Source organism: Lepidochelys kempii, chromosome 19, assembly GCF_965140285.1.
Source record: "Lepidochelys kempii isolate rLepKem1 chromosome 19, rLepKem1.hap1, whole genome shotgun sequence".
NCBI lineage: Eukaryota > Metazoa > Chordata > Testudines > Cheloniidae > Lepidochelys > Lepidochelys kempii.
The window spans coordinates 2,252,338-2,268,498 of NC_136398.1; positions in this window are offsets into that span (position 1 = coordinate 2,252,338).

The following is a 16,161-nucleotide window of genomic DNA, read 5'->3' on the forward strand; positions in this document are numbered from 1 at the left end:
TCACCCCATTGCATTCACAGCTACATTTGCTATGTTCTTGCTAACACAAATGAGATAATACGCAAAAGAGATTTCCATTTCAGTTCTTCTCACGTCTGCTGCAGACATGCAATTCCCATTCAGATTAACTGAATGACATTACCAGCAAATTACAACTACCATAACCACAGGGCTGTGCTGTGCTGTATTTGGTTGCATTTACTAACCTAGTTTTTAGCTCCTAATAGAATTTTCTGACTAGGCCGGTGTTTATAAAGAACATTATACAACTACTCACTGAATTCTTCATCACTGTGCTGCTTTATTCCACTTTAAACTGCAGATATAACCTATTTTATGCAAATATATATTTTCTCAACAACTTCAAGCTCCTGTGAAGGTGAATTAAATCTGCCACATGTACTAAGGAGCCCTCAATTGTATTTGCTGAATCCTGCAGCAGTGAGTCTTGCTTATCCCTCTGACCAAGCACGGGATGAATGAAATAGCAATCTGTGGCTTGCTTCAGGGAATGAAGGGGGCAATGGTTCAAGATACCTCACCAAGATCAATCCCCTTTGTAAATGGTTATTTTGGTGGGCTGAAATAAACATCCTATAAGCGTTACATATGGGACTTGCATTTTCATTCAAAGCATGGGTGCTAAACTGGAGAGTTTCATAGATTCATAATTTTTTTAAGGCAAGAAGGAGTATTATAATCATGCAATCTGATCTCCTGCGTAACACAGGTCAGATAACTCACCCAGTAATTTCTGCATCAAGCCCATATCTTCTGTTTCAGCCATAGTATATATTTCAGAGTGAGATCCAGTCCTGATTCAAAGTCTTCAAGTGATGGAGAGTCCATTTACTCCCTCAGTGAGTTATTCCAATAGCTGCTCATTAGAGAAGGAGAAATCTGTTAGAGTCATCTGGTGCAGGTCTCATTTACCAATGTGAGATGATTTCCATTTGTGATCTGCTCTTACCAGCACATGGAGCATAGTCAGCTGATTTCTTCTAGTGGGCCACCTGTCATACCACAGGCAAGACTGAGAGGAAGTCGGGAGACGTGGGCCTTTCTCCTTTGCCTTAGAGATAAATAACTTTTGCACCAAGCATCCAACTCTCCAGAAACTCACCAGGGAATCTCCTGCATGGCTCTATATCTCTAGGAAGTCTTGAGACCATAGCCAAGAGGTACTCCCTTTTCTCTGTGTGCAAACTCTCTCACTCGCTCGCTCTCTTTAAACACTTTATTAGTGTTTGGGGACTAACAGAGCATTAGCCATAAAGCAGTGAGTGACTGGAGAATGCATTGCACAGCTCTTAGCTTAGACCAGGGCGAGGCGATGTGACTAGTCTTTAGGCTCCATTACAGTAATGCGCACTGAGTTTGTCTTGGACAAGGACTATTTCTGTTTAGCCTGTGTTTCCGGGAGACCATCATGCATTATTCACAAGATGACATTGAGTCAGCACAAAAAAAACAAAACAAAAACAAAAAAACCCTATACTTTGTATCAGTGAGCTGGAAAAAGGGTATCTGCTCCCAGTGCTTCCTCCACCCTTCAAATACCTTGCGCTCTGATCTCTGTCTTTCTCTGCCAAGCCCTTAGCACACTTCGGACACTAAATAAATAAAAAGAATAATCATGCATGGGATCCTTTCTCTTGGATCTCCACCTGCATTTCTCCCCCATCTCCACATGCCCCTTCCCCTGCTTCTGCATGAAAGGGAATGGCAGCTGCTTTGGGATTCTGGGATTGCTTTGCCCTGCCCCTGAATGGTCTATCCCAGGTGCTCAGATGGCCTCTGCCACCAGTGTTTGAGCACCTCACAGTCTGCAATGTATTTATCACCACAACCACCTTGTGAGGTAGGGAAGGGCTATTATCCCCATATGTAAAATGGGGAACTGAGGCATGGAAAGGCTAAGTGACTTGCCCATGGTCTTGCCGTGGAAAGTCTGTGGCAGAGCAGGAAATTGAACTCAGATCTTTTAAATTCTAGACTACCACCCTAACCCTGGATCGGCCTGCTGCTCTAGGGGGTACTCCACAGATCCATTCTTGAGGATGGGGGGGTGTTAGGGTTGGACACACATTGTTCCCCACCTTAGCCCCTGCAGAGAATCCACCACAATGCCAGGTAATACTGGTGGACACAGACCGTAACACCCATTCCACGCTTCCTCCTTCCCAGGATCTGTGCTGCCAGTGTGCTGGAGGGCCCCATTGCTAGATGCACAGGGTGAGGACACTGGCCATGCATGCAGATTGCACTGTGCATCTAGCAGATGGCCTGAGCTCCAAAAGGATCATGAGGAATCCTTGGGGCTAAGGGGGCAGCAGATCCCCTGATTCTTGCACATGGTGAAAATCTAGTACTCCTCCCCAGAAGAATATAGAAGAAACTTTGAGAGGGGAACCTTGGAGAGTTTCCTTCTCCATTGGTATCCTCCTGGGATTTATCTTTATCCAACAGGCTGTGGTGGGGTTTGCCCCTATTTCCTGAAACCATGACTACATTGGCACTTGCCTCACCTTCCCAGTGAAGGAAGAGGCAGACACTCCCACAGACCTGGTACCTCGGAAGTGACGTTCTCAGGGCTGGAGATGGTAACCTATTGGCACTGGGCCACATTTCTGGGAGCACCACCTCCCCAGAGAGAGTCATATTCATTCATGGCGCCTAAACGTGGCTCCTCTCTGCAGGCAGCGGGTGCTTTATACCCAGCCATACTGTATCCAAATAATCCTTGCAACTCATAACATATTTTAGAAAGCCTATTAATATTTAACAAGACAGCCCATAGCAAGTTAGATAGTGTAGCAATTAATTTTTAAATGGTGACATTCATTACAGCATGTAACTGCTACCTACCTTGCTGTGGGCTATGGTGATAAATGTCAGTGAAATATCTAATATTTCTTCACAATTTAATGTGAATGTAAAACTTGTAATTATCCATTATTCTCAAACCATAATTGAGGTTTTAATTTCGGCATTCAGATTCCCCTCCTCCCCGTGACAGCCTCTGAGGCAAAGACGTTTCTAGTAACTAATTTATAAATTGATTAATTTAGTTTCATCTGAAGTTTAAACCCATGCTCATAAGGCCCAAAATACAGCAGACAGAGCTTTGATTAACACTGGAAGAGTTTGTAATTACCTCCAGTGGCTGTGGTAACAAACCTGTGATAAGGAGCAGGGATCCTTCACGCAGGCAGCCAAAAAGAGAGGGAGCAGCCTGTAATCACACAGGAGGCTGGAACAGGGTCAGAAAAAAGAGGTGTGGGCCAAATCCAGACCTGGGGAAAGTGAGGGAAGCTCGATTCTGAGCACAAAGTAGTTTTAGAAAACCCTACTTCTGAACCTACTCAGAAATGGGCCCGTTTCCGACAAAGCCTTGGCGAAGCTGCATTATTCCAAGCCAGGCAGCGGACAGGAGACAACATGGTAAATTCTCCAGAAAGTTAATTCCCATTTTGCCAGGGGGAGGAGGAGTCTAGATCAGGAAATCCAAGTGCAGTGTGGAAGAAGCAGGTTTTTACAGGACAATCTGAAACTCGAGGAGAACAAGAGCACATGCCAACTATCCTCCGCCATGTATGGAGATTCACAGCAGTCACGTAGGTTACTTCATTGGCATGTGGCAGTGAGCTCTCAATTTCTCTTGTATTTGTAATTAGAGGGAAGAGCAGATGGGTCAGACTTCCACTGAAAGCGATGTGTCTGTTAAAACAACCAATTGTATGAACTCCAAGACTGTGCGCCTTTCACAGAGTCTTGCCTGAAACACATTGACTTGAAATGGAACTGCTCTCTGTTCCAGGGAACTCCCTATTTCATACTGGATCATTACTAGACATGGACCAGTCTGGTTCATAGTACTGAAGCCATCTCACTTTCCACACTCTAATAGGGGCAACCTGCCCAGAAGCACTAGCCCCCAGCCCAACACCAGGTAAGTTCAACATTATGTTGTTGGCTGCAAACATTTTGTGCAGATTTAAGGGTAAGTGCAAAGATATAAGAGCACTTAGGGAAACAGACGCAAAGGAAAAGGGAATGTAAGTGTAGAGAGACTGACTGAATTAAGCATTTTGGTCCCAAATTCATCATCTAACACAACAATCTCTCTCTCTCTCTCATCTGAGAAAAGGTGAAGGACACTGTGTGTAATGTTTTTAAAATGTACATTGGTTTTGTTATTTAAATAACATGCACAGTACAAATGTAAACAAACCTCAGAGGTTGCCCAGAATTAGTACTTTGTTCTTCAATATCTTTAGTTACTTTATCAAAAATAATTCCAGCTTCTACTATGCTTCTCCTCCAAGGCACCTGTCTCACCCTAACAGCTAAGAGCCATCACCTTCAGTGAAGGAATACATTTGTCCCACTGATTTTAAATATGAACACTGACTCATAAGACTTCCAGGGAGCCACTTGTAAAGTTATGTCACTCAGATCTTAGTAATTAGAGAGCTCACTCTGAGTGTTGGAGGCTACGTAATGGGACTGACATCTTCATTTCAGCCCAACTGGACAGTCTTCATTTCCTCCTTGAAACGATGCTGAAGTTCCGACTGTGCCGTGTGACTGCCAATGCAGTCACACAGCACTAGCCACAAGCATGAACTTCCGTTCCTAGTCAGAAGGCCCATGGGGGACAGAACTCCGGCTCCTGAGCTAGACCTTAGTAAAACCCACATAGATAAAGAAGTGTATCACATTACAGCCTCTTGAAAAGTAACAACCTGGAAAGAAATGTCTCAAGAGTGAAAAATAATACCAGGCAATTAATTCCCTTATGCTGAGTTACGTAATTACCCAATGCCGTGATTCCTCTCATTGATTAAATACATTCATTCCTTGAGGATAAACCTGACCACAAATTGTACTTGGCAAAGTCCCATGCCTGATTTGACATTATCATGTGCTGGGGAAAGGAGAAAGGTTAAGTTTGTATGTCATTAGAGGCAGCATTCTGGAGTTGAAAGAAAGAAAGAATTCAAAAACCTTCCCTTCTCAAAAAGAAAAGGAGTACTTGTGGCAACTTAGACTAACACAGCTACTACTCTGAAACCTTCCCTTCTCAAGATATCATAGATTATAAATGCTGCAAAATGTTAGACATACAGTCTCAGAATGCAATTTTCCTCCCTTCTCTCTCAAAATTATGAGCTGATTTAATTATAGCCTCACTCATTGCTAGTACCCTGTTTCCATTGCTAATTGAGTAATAGAGATTTGTTTGGCAGGGGGGTCAAGAGTGCAACATCCCAGTTGATTAACATCCAGCTTTAAATAGCCAAGACTGTTTTCTGAAGCCTTCCAAGGAAATTTAATATTCAGCTCTGAGTACTGACTGAAAGGCCTTTTAATTCAGAAGTGAATAATCTTTTCAAACACCCTAAAAATAAAAGAAAGAAAGAATTAACATAAGCCAGAGGCAGGTTTAAAAGTTTATGGATAATTCGTCCACCTGATTTACTTGTTTTGCCAAACCCAATATTAAATAAGTCTGTCTGATTTTTCACATCTCCAACACTCTGCATTTTGCATAGTCCATGAGACCACGTCACGGTCAGAATACATGACGGGGTCGCGTCTTCCGCTGAGATACTGCGCTCGTCTCTCTGCAGTATTCAGGATCAAAAACATATGAATGGAATAGAATGACAGTACTATTGAAAGATGCAGTGGGGGAAACCAGCCTCCCAAGAAAATTACAAGCCTCATAATTATGCCTATACACACACACAAAAGGAAAAGCTGAAGCTAAGATTACTTAAGGACATCATTGTAAACCATGGTTTCACATTCTCATAGCTTCCTGAAAAATTCTCTTTTCAGGCTGAAATTTTTCATGCTTGGCCTAAGCCTATTTGTGCAAGTTTGAGCAAAATCCATTCACTGCTCTGAGGTATGTGATGGTTATAAATACACACTCCCCCCTTTTTAAGATGCTTTAATTTGCTTATACAACATTAGAATGGCAGAATTTTACAGTTAGAGATTTTCATAAGTCCAATTAAAGTCATTTAGTCCGTATTTGGATTAGAAATGGATTGGAGGTTTTTTTGTTTTTAATGAAAGTTTAGATTTCTGGAGCACAAGATGGCAACCTAAAAATAAAAGTGGCAGCTTGCCACATTACAGTGCACCAGCTTAAATGAACTGAGACATTTCTTGATGGAGCAGGTGAACACTGTAATTATTTATATTTATTATATTTGCGCCTAAGGAACCCCAATCAAAAATCAAAATCTTGTGGTACTGAACAGAGAGGTAAATATCAACAGTCCCTGCCATGCTTAGAACATCAGAATGTCCATGCTGGGTCCAGGCTACTTGTCTGCCTTCATGTGAAGTAACTGAATGGGACTCTTTTCCTTTGACTGTTTCTCTTCAGTTCCTACGGGTACTTTACCATCTTCTATCCTCTCCTCTTTACTAGGATATAAAGTATCCTCTTCAATAAATCCTCCCCTAAGGAATGTGTCTGTCCAAACCGTATGCTCCTCTGTACCTGTCTGCTTTCCCCTAGTCCTTAGTTTAAAAACTCCTCTCTGATCTTTTCAATTGTACATGCCAGCAATCTGGTTCCATTTTAGTTTAGGTGGAGCCCCTCATTCCTGTATAGGCTCCCCCATTCTCAAAATATTCCCCATGTCCCAATAAACCTGAATTCCTCCTCCCAACAACCCTGTCTCCTCCATACATTAAGACCATGCAGCTCAGCCTATATAATTGGCCCTGCCTGTGGAACTGGAAGAATTTCACAGAATGCTCCCATGGAGGCCTTGGACTTTAATCTCTTACCTAGCAGCCTAAATTTGTCCTCCAGGACCTCTGACCTACCTTTGCCTATGTCACCGATACCTACATGTACCATGACCACCAGCGCCTCCCCAGCACTGTACATAAATCTGTCTAGATGTCTCGAGATGTCTGCAATCTTCGCACCCATCTCACAATTCACCATGCGGTTCTCCTGGTCATCACAAACCCCACTATATTTTACTAAATATTCTTCCGAATAACTGGAATCACCTCCCCATGAGGGGGATCCTCAGTTAGAGAGGATATCATGACATCATTTGGAAGGATGGTTCCAATTATGGGATCATTTCCCTCTGCTCCAGCTTGATGTGCTCCTTCCTGACGATTTTCAACAGCATAGGGGTTGCTTACACTCTAGGTGATACAGCAAGACTTTGGGATTAGCAAATTCTTAACATCTCAGAAATCAAGCTTTGGGGTTGTGGAAAGTTTCTCAAACTCCAGTTAGATTTATTAACCCCAGATTATGATAACAGTTTGATATAAACTAGCAATTTAAACACTTCCTTCCACTAAAACAAAACACAAACACCACAGGATATATTAATCTTCCCTATAATAAAAATGATATATACCCACAGCACTTTTCAAGATTTAGTTTGCTGTGATTATTCCCTTTCTCCAGCAGCGCCGTGTCTGCCTCCCACCCTCCAGAATGCATATGCCGTTTAGAAAGTGATCATTAGCTTGGGCAGCAGGGGATTTTCCACATTCTGGTAATTCATCAGCTGCCTATAGGGAAGGGAACAGCTTTCTCTGGATCATCTTAAAACAGTGAGGGCATTTTCCCCTCAATACAAGAGACTGGGGAAGATTGCTGAACCTGGATTACAGCAGATAAATAGATTTTCATCATCTGCAGCTGTGTGTTTTCTTTAGTGTGTAAAAATAAAGATGTAGCTTTCTGCTCTTAAAAGCACATCAGAATGCATCTGGGGAGTTTGTGAGGGATATAGGGGTTCTTTTCTGCCACTGATGAATAAGGAAAGTTTGTTCAAATCTGTGCTAAATTCCTATTAGTAGCACACTATATATTTTTCTCTCCTGTTAGCAGAGTAGCCTGTTTCTGAGCCTCTAAGAATGAACAAAGGTGAAGCTCCAAAGTTCTGTGTTAAGATAAGCACCCAAAAGATGGGATTACTATTCATTGTTAATCATAATTATTTGTACTGCAGTAGAGTCAAGGGGCACCAATCAGCGATCAATGTTCCATTGTGCTAGGCACTGTTCACACCTATAATAAAAGGAGCATGCATGCACCAAAATGTTTATCTCCCCTTTCTGTGTCATCTTATATTACAGTAAACAAAACCAGGGTGAAGATGTGAGGGAGGACAAATGACCAGGACAGCAATCTTTATCCAAAGTTTCTCAGAACTTCTTGAGTATGCAAAATTGGGTTTGGGAATTTTGGAAACACAAGGTCACTTGGGAGAATTCACTCCCCGTCCTGCCTTGCCACTCTATGGAAACAGCTTGCCTTGAGTTGTTTTCTATCGTAAGCATTTCCAGGGTGCCAAGAAGAATTGTCCCGGGTGCCATGGGGACAACTGTGATGCTGAAGAGGACTCAGCAATTATCCTAATTTTGTAGAAATTCAAAACTTGGGGGTTCAAGTTCAGTTTTAATAAATGGATGAAAGCTCAGGTTGTTGAACATGGGGCAGGGGGACTTACTGGATCCAGTTCAGCTTGCTTATCCATATTCATGAAAAAAATGGAACCCTTTAGAGGACAGGGGCTTCCTTTCCTCCTTCTGGCCATTCACCCAAGAGCTGTTCTCTCCTCATGGCTCTCTCTTGAGGAGCTAAAATGAGCTTTGAACTCTATGGTCCTGATCCAGCTCCCATTGAAAGTCAACAGGAGTCTTTCCATCGTCCTCAGCGGGAGCTGGACCAAGGCTCTTCCTACATGACCAGAAAAGAAGCTGTTTCTAGTCAGAGAATGTTGCAAAAAAACAAACAACTTGAACTTGCCTGAACATCAGCAACAATTTCCCCACCATGCTGCCTGCATTAGCGTGAGTCTGAACTTATTTTGCACAATGCTGCTAACATGGCCTACATTGTAAAGAACAGTTAAAGCCTTATGGAAAATATACTGCTTTGCAAACAGTTGTGCTTGTACATCATATATTTTCCTGTCACTTTTATTCCCTTGCTATTTTATTACTGAGGGATATTTGCATGAAAATAGAATCTTTGTTTCATAAGAATTCATCTGTTCCTGCTACTATGGTCCTGGAGGAATTTGCAGTGAATGAACATCTATTTCTCATGTTATCACACATACAATGATCTTCTGGGGGCTTATTTTCCCCCTGAATGTCCTGTTCAATCAATGCCATCGTTATGTCAAGATCTGAGCAGGATGGAAGCCACCAAATGAACAGTTGTCTTAAAGAGACAACTGCGTATTAAAAAAAAAATCTCTGGGACACAGAGAATACTATATTTAATGTCTGTTGGACATTATTCAGAAGAATGGGGCTGATGGGAGAAATTGTGAGCTACTGTCCTGTAGGACTGCTGCCCTGTACTGGATGGTCGGTATCCCAATTTGTAATGTGTTTCCTGCCTTTGGGGGCAGAAGAAATTGACAGAGATGTTGCTGCAGCTCATTAAGAAGAGGCCCATGTTTTTGAAGCTAAAGGTTGCAAGTAGACATGTTTGAAGTTTTTTCCACACAAAGAGTTATTTTGTTGGGAAATGACCTCTATTCAAAACAAATTAAAAGTTTTCATGACAAATATTCCAGATGGAAATTTCCTGGTTTTTTTTTCTGCAGTTTGTTTTCTTTACTGAAATACTAACTTGAATTTGTATTGAAATCATTTTCAGAATCATTATAGAAAATTTTAAATTACCCAGAACCACTATTTTGTAAGGAAACAATGTTATCAGTTTAAAAAAAAATCTATGGTGATGATGATGGTGGTTTTGAAGTTGATAAAATTTTCCATTAAAATGTTGCTAAAACTATTACAGAAAAATTTGCAAAAAAAAAAACCCACAGGAAATGGGTGTATTTTGAACCCTTCAAAATGTTGAAATGTTTCACTAGAAACCATTTTTTTCCATTTTATTGGCCAGCTCCAGTTCTGAGTTCTATTCCCGATGCTACATGTATCTGGCTGGCCAATAAGCACAGCGCTCTGTGCATTTATGCAACCGCAGAGCGTTGCAATACATTGCTCTACAGTGACACAGTTACAATGCCACACGGAACACCCCCACCGCAAGCATAGCGACAGGTTTTTACTCCCCTTTGCCTGGGCAATCATCCTGAACCAAAAGCCTCTGAAACCTGGGCGAGTCTGAAGTTGAACTCTGTGACTTGGGCCCATTTGTAATGGCTACTAATTTCAAACATGCTTTAAAGTGTGAAATAATATCATTGTCAGGGGAGATGATTTCTTCATTGGAGTTTGTATGACCTACATTGGCTGGCATGTAGTGGGCATTGCTTTGCTCAACTTGTTCTCTGATCTGCCATAGGAAGTGCTAACCCAGCCAGATCCTTGTAATGTCATGTCAGTCAACAACTCCAGCTTTGGATCCAGCCTCACATCATCTCCAGCATCCTATTCTTTGTTTGTTTTTTCAAAAAGAAACACTAGTCCCCCCCGTTCCCCCCCAGTATGCAGCCACATATTAATTTTTATCTCAACAGTCTGGGTAAAACTGCAGTGTAGGATTCACAGACTCATAGATATTTAGGTCAGAAGGGACCATTATGATCATCTAGTCTGACCTCCTGCACAATGCAGGCCACAGAATTTCACCCACCCACTCCTGCAAAAAACCTCTCACCTATGTCTGTGCTATTGAAGTCCTCAAATCGTGGTTTAAAGACTTCAAGGAGCAGAGAATCCTCCAGCAAGTGATATCATTGAACCGGCATTTTCATCCTCCGTGTTAATTTAATTGAAACAAATATATCCATTTAAATCTACATATCTTCCAAATTTCTAATGGCTCCTGTAATTCATGACAATCTTTTATCACTTGAAAAATAATCAGGTTCTTTGCTTGCCTAATTCTGTTTTGCTTGCTCCCAGGCAATTTAGCTCCTGAACCATCAGTCTGTGCACATGTTCATTAGCCTCATCCATTTAGCTCCTTGGGCAGCTGTGCTATTCAATGGAGCTGACAAACACTGCATGAAAGTTGCATTCCAATGCAAGGCTTATGCAAGGAACCTGCAGGATTTTCTATGGCCAGGGTGGCTGATCAAGCCATTGAATAAATCTGACCCATGCATGGTTCAGCCCTTCTTTCATTTGCCACCATTGCAAGGTTGCCAATACTATAGATTCACGGATTCCAAAGGGAGAAGGGACCCCTGCAGTCATGGAGGCTGACCTCCTTCGTAACCCTAGGCCATATCATTCTTGGCTTTATTATGATTCTTAAGGTATTTGCTATTTTTCTTAAACCCTCATCTCCTGGAATCAATGGATGATGAAGGAATCTCCACTTTCATTCAGACGTGAGGATTCTTAGGCCTCCTTGTGAAAAGATTGAAAACATGGCTATGAATGTAACGGGGTCAGCACCCACCTCTCACGGGCGCCCCTTGCCTCTGGCCAATAGTGCCTGCAAACAGAGTTCTTTCTCAGGGGAGGGGCACCCACCTCTCGCAGATGGCCCCTCTTTCTCACAGTTAGGTGTTAGCCTACTTTTCTTTTTTGGTCTTACATCAGGGTGGCGCCTGCCTCTCACAAGCAGCCCCCTCCCCCCGCCCCCCCCACCCCCCACTCCCTGGCCACGGGTTCTCTCGGCTGGTCTTCAGCAGCTCAGCCCTCCAGCCAAGCCACACATGCTGTCCCCACTTCTGGGATATACAGTCCCGAATTCTCATTGCAGCCCTGGTATGGGGACATAGCTTTTAGACTTCTTCCCAGAGGCACTGCCTTCTTCACACACCCAGCTGGGGCCCACCTCGCTATCTGCAGCTGGTGGTGTTTCAGCAGGCCTTCCGGGGCTCAGACTTCAACCAGACCATCGGGGCCCATCTCGGTACCCTTGCTGTCCCGGCCAGGTCCTGTGCTCAGTCGCCCTGGGCTTCAGCCTGCCCACATCGACCTTCCACTGATCCTGCTGCTCTTCCTGCCAGCCAGGCACCCGGTCTTCAGCAGCCTTCCCTGGGCTTCAGTCCTGTTGGCAGTGAGCTCTCCGCAGTTCTGCTGCTCTTCCAGCCGGTCATGCAGTCTTCACTCCTCAAGCTCCACACAGCAACGGAAAGCTCTGCTGCTTGCCTTTTATCTGGCCCTTCTGGCCCCTTATTGGTCGCTCCACCAGCCCCTTCGATTGGCCGCTCTTGTGCAGCCACTCCAGGCTGCCAGGAGGGCCTCTCGCTGCTCTATTCTGGGGCAGGGTGATGCAGGGCCACGAGGCCGAGGCCTCCGGATCTAGCCACAATGACCCAGAAGCTCATAGTCAAAGATAAATAACCCCAAATGTTTGGGTTGTTGGTTTTTTGTTTTTTTTCAAATCTTATCATTTTTTAGCCATATCTTGGGATTTTGAGATAATTTTTGAGCTTGATGTTGGCAATATTGTAAATGTTACTGACTTCCAAAGTATCAATGATAAGAAATGAACAGTGGAAATAACATTTGCAACTTACAGATTCCATCCCCCTTCAGAGGGAAATTCACCCTTGTGCAGAGAAGCAGTAGGAGGCCTGAAGGCTGATTTGGAGGGCTCAAATGGGAGTCAAGAGGTGCACATAGGTCTTGAGCTGGCCTTGTGCTTTGCACTGGGGTGAATTTTACCCTCAGCGCCCGCTTTGAAGAGGTGCTCATACTCCACCGCAGACACAAAGACAGCTGGCACCCACAGGCCCTGCCTTTCTCACACAGGCGAGCTCACTAGAGCTGGTCAGGATTTTTTCATTGGAAAACCATGGACACATATAGGATGTCTGGTCAAAGAACCTGAGGGAGAAGCCCACCCTGGAAATAGCTCCTTGAAACAGGCAGAGCAGCTACAGTGGAGTGCCCTCATCATCACTCTGTACTGTCAGTCTCAGCTCTTGGTAGTTTACATGCATTTTGGTTTCTATTTAAAAACAGCTAAACCGGGACTCAGGTAATCTTCAAATGACTGGTGGCTTTCTTGAGCTTTTCCATTCTAACAGCTCTTGGCAAAGGGATGTTTGTGTGTTCTGTAGAGACAGGGTTAGTGAGCTAAGATGCAATGGCAGCATAACGCGGCTATACTCCTGATTCTTCAAACTATGAAAACGAGATACAATCGTGTCATTCACAAGTCTTAGGGTGTGTCTACACTGCAGTAAAATACACATGGCTGGCCCGTGTCAGCGGACACAGGTTCATGGGGCTCAGACTGAGGGGCTATAAAATTCTTGTGCAGAGGTTCAGGCTGGATCCTGGGACCCTCCCTCCTTGAGGGGTCTCCAAGCCAGGCTCCCATCCAAGCCTGAACTTCTTCACTGCAACCTTATAGACCTGAAGCCCAAGCCCTGTGAGCCCACATCAGCTGACATGGGCCAGTCAAGGGTATTTTATTGTAGTGTAGACATATCCTTCAGGGCTCCATTTGGAACAGGTGTGCAAGTTTATGAAGCTAGCAGGTTATGTAATGAGACAATGAACAAGCTAAGAAGGCCACCTGTGAAGGCCAGAATGATGGGATCTCTATGGATGAACTGAAACATCCATCTTGTCTATCTATTTATTTATCTCACAGATATTTCTAGAGTGCCCATCACCCTGACATCTAAACACAAGCACCTGGCACTGAACTGGGAACACACCATTGACTAAGGAGAGGAACCTCAACAGCACACAGAAAGTTATCTGGGAGAACGCTGTTGGAAAGAAAATGGAATCTAACAAGTGGGAGCATATGGTGAGAAATGTGTATCACAGTTCTCCAGGAACCTCATGGTGACTGGTCAATGGGATTATTGTGGTTATTTTTTTGTGGATTGGGTTAGAGGGGACGTATACACTGCTCTCTCACCTGTCTGCCCCCCAGAGCATACATGGCATTATTTGAACTGAGTAGATGGCATGAGCCCACCCAGGCCCCTACAAATTTGCAAAAAGTCCAACAACTGTAGAAAGAGCAGGGGATGAGATGGAACAGACAAGATATTTTTCATAGTTTGAAGATACTTTTTTTTGTCATTGCTGTTTAGCCTTCTTGAAGCATGACAAAGGAATCCAGTTATTTAAAAGATGTTTGTTCCCTTCAGCTGCATGGGAACTCTGGATTGCTATTGCAGAGCTGTTCATGAGCACTGGGCTGCTTGCATTTTATTTAAAAAAAAAAAAGAACACTCAAGAACACTGAAATACATTAAATATATGCAGTGCTAAAGAATTACATGGCCTTTGCCAAGAAAAACAGCTAGTGGCCTATCAACCCTGACAGAGATTCCCCTGAAGCTACCCAATTATAATACAATGAACTGGAACCACTAAAATTCCAAGAGCAAGGATACAGAGATATATAAATGAACCTGGGGCTGCAATTTAAAAATCATGCATGCAATATGCAGATATAAAGATGAATTCCAAAAGGTGAAGGCACCAGAACTGAAGTGCAGAATGCAGAAGTACTTAAGACGGCGTCAAATTAACTTGATATTAAAGCGTGGGGTAAATTCAGAAATATAACAAGGAATGGATCCATGTAACATAAAATGGTTCTATAGGACCAACTATAATAGAAGAAGTGATGCCAAGAGAAAAGTAAAAGCGATCTCATACCACTAGCAAGATCAATGAAAAATAGTTTCATTCCTCTCCTTTTGGAGTCTTTATCCTTGAATATTTTCATTTTAGATTTCAGGATAACGGATTCATTCCATTACTTTATATTGTTTAGTTTGTGAGCTTAAAATTTCAAGTAGTTGGAGTTTTCCTCTTTATTTTCGATATCTGTGATTGCATCTGCTTTCTTTTAATTTTGTCTCAATGTGAGAAAAGCACTTTTATTCTTACTCTACTGGGTCCATGAGCCTCTCATTGCAATGATATAATTCTCCAACACTGAAGAAATAAATTTTTTCCAGCATCAGATGACAAATCTTAATAGTAATTTTAATAAGACCTTGGGCAAGTATGAATAGATGGACAGTGGATGACATTGGCAAACTTGACTACTTATACCAGGAGACCATATCATTCAAATGTGGTCTGGTCTGTTGCTTTGGGCTTCAATATCACCTTAAAATCCTTAAGGTTAATGTTGACAATTGAGTGGGAACCAAGATTTGGTTTAGGTGCTTGTATCTCCAATAACCAGGCAGAGTCCAGCAATATCCAGTTAAACTGAAAGGCCGGGTGACACACCAATAAAATCATGGGTAAGAACAGACTCTAGGGGAAGCAGGTACTTCCCCTTTTCCAGCTCTCTGCCAAACTCAGCAAGAAACTTAAGCAAGCAAGACACCTCTTGAATGAAATTCATCTCTTGGATGGAAGGCACCAACGCTTGACTGGGTGGTGAGAGTGACTCCGAGTGAGTGCTGGTAACTGACATTTCCATCTGAGTCTCCTGCCACATGATGCTGCCTTAAGTCCAGAAACCCCTCCTGATTAGCAAGAAAGCTCTTCAAACCTGAGACTGTCTTGCCACCGAGAGACAAGTGGCAGAGGTTGTGGGAAAAAAGCAGAGTCAAGAATCATGACCTGATTATAGTTCCTACAGAGCAACCACCTGGCTTCACCATGCTACATAAGATATAGATCAGAGCAAACCACATCAGAACCTTACACAGGCACTGCAGTGATCTACTGCACAAATGGAAAATGAAGGACAGCTGTATATGTGGATGTGGAGAAGACATCCAAACCATGGAACATCAAGTAAACCACTGCCCTCTAAGATCCTTCTCCACAGGGATTCATTCCATGTCACTGGAAGCCACAGAGTTGATTAATGTTAATTAATTTAATTAATTAATTAATTAATTAGCTTTTAGATGTGAGTCTCCTGCCAAATGATGCAGAAGGCTATAACAGAATAAGTGAAACTAGAGGGAAATAAAGAGAAATATTTTCAAACATAGGAGCAGGAGACAGTTGCTTTCCAAACAAAAGTTTTTCTGCCTGAATCCGGCTTTGCTCCTTCTCTGCACCTGATTAATTGTGATAATTACTTCACCTGGTGCTAATCAGACCAGTGAAACTTTCCTCTTTGCTAAGCCAAGTGATTAATTACATGGCATGCCATCGAAGTCTGCTGCCAGGGTCGTAAATTTGGAGAATGCATTTTGAAGCACTTGCCAATGGCAGAACCTGGAGAGTAAAATATTACCTCATTATTTACCTCTCTTCATCATAGGG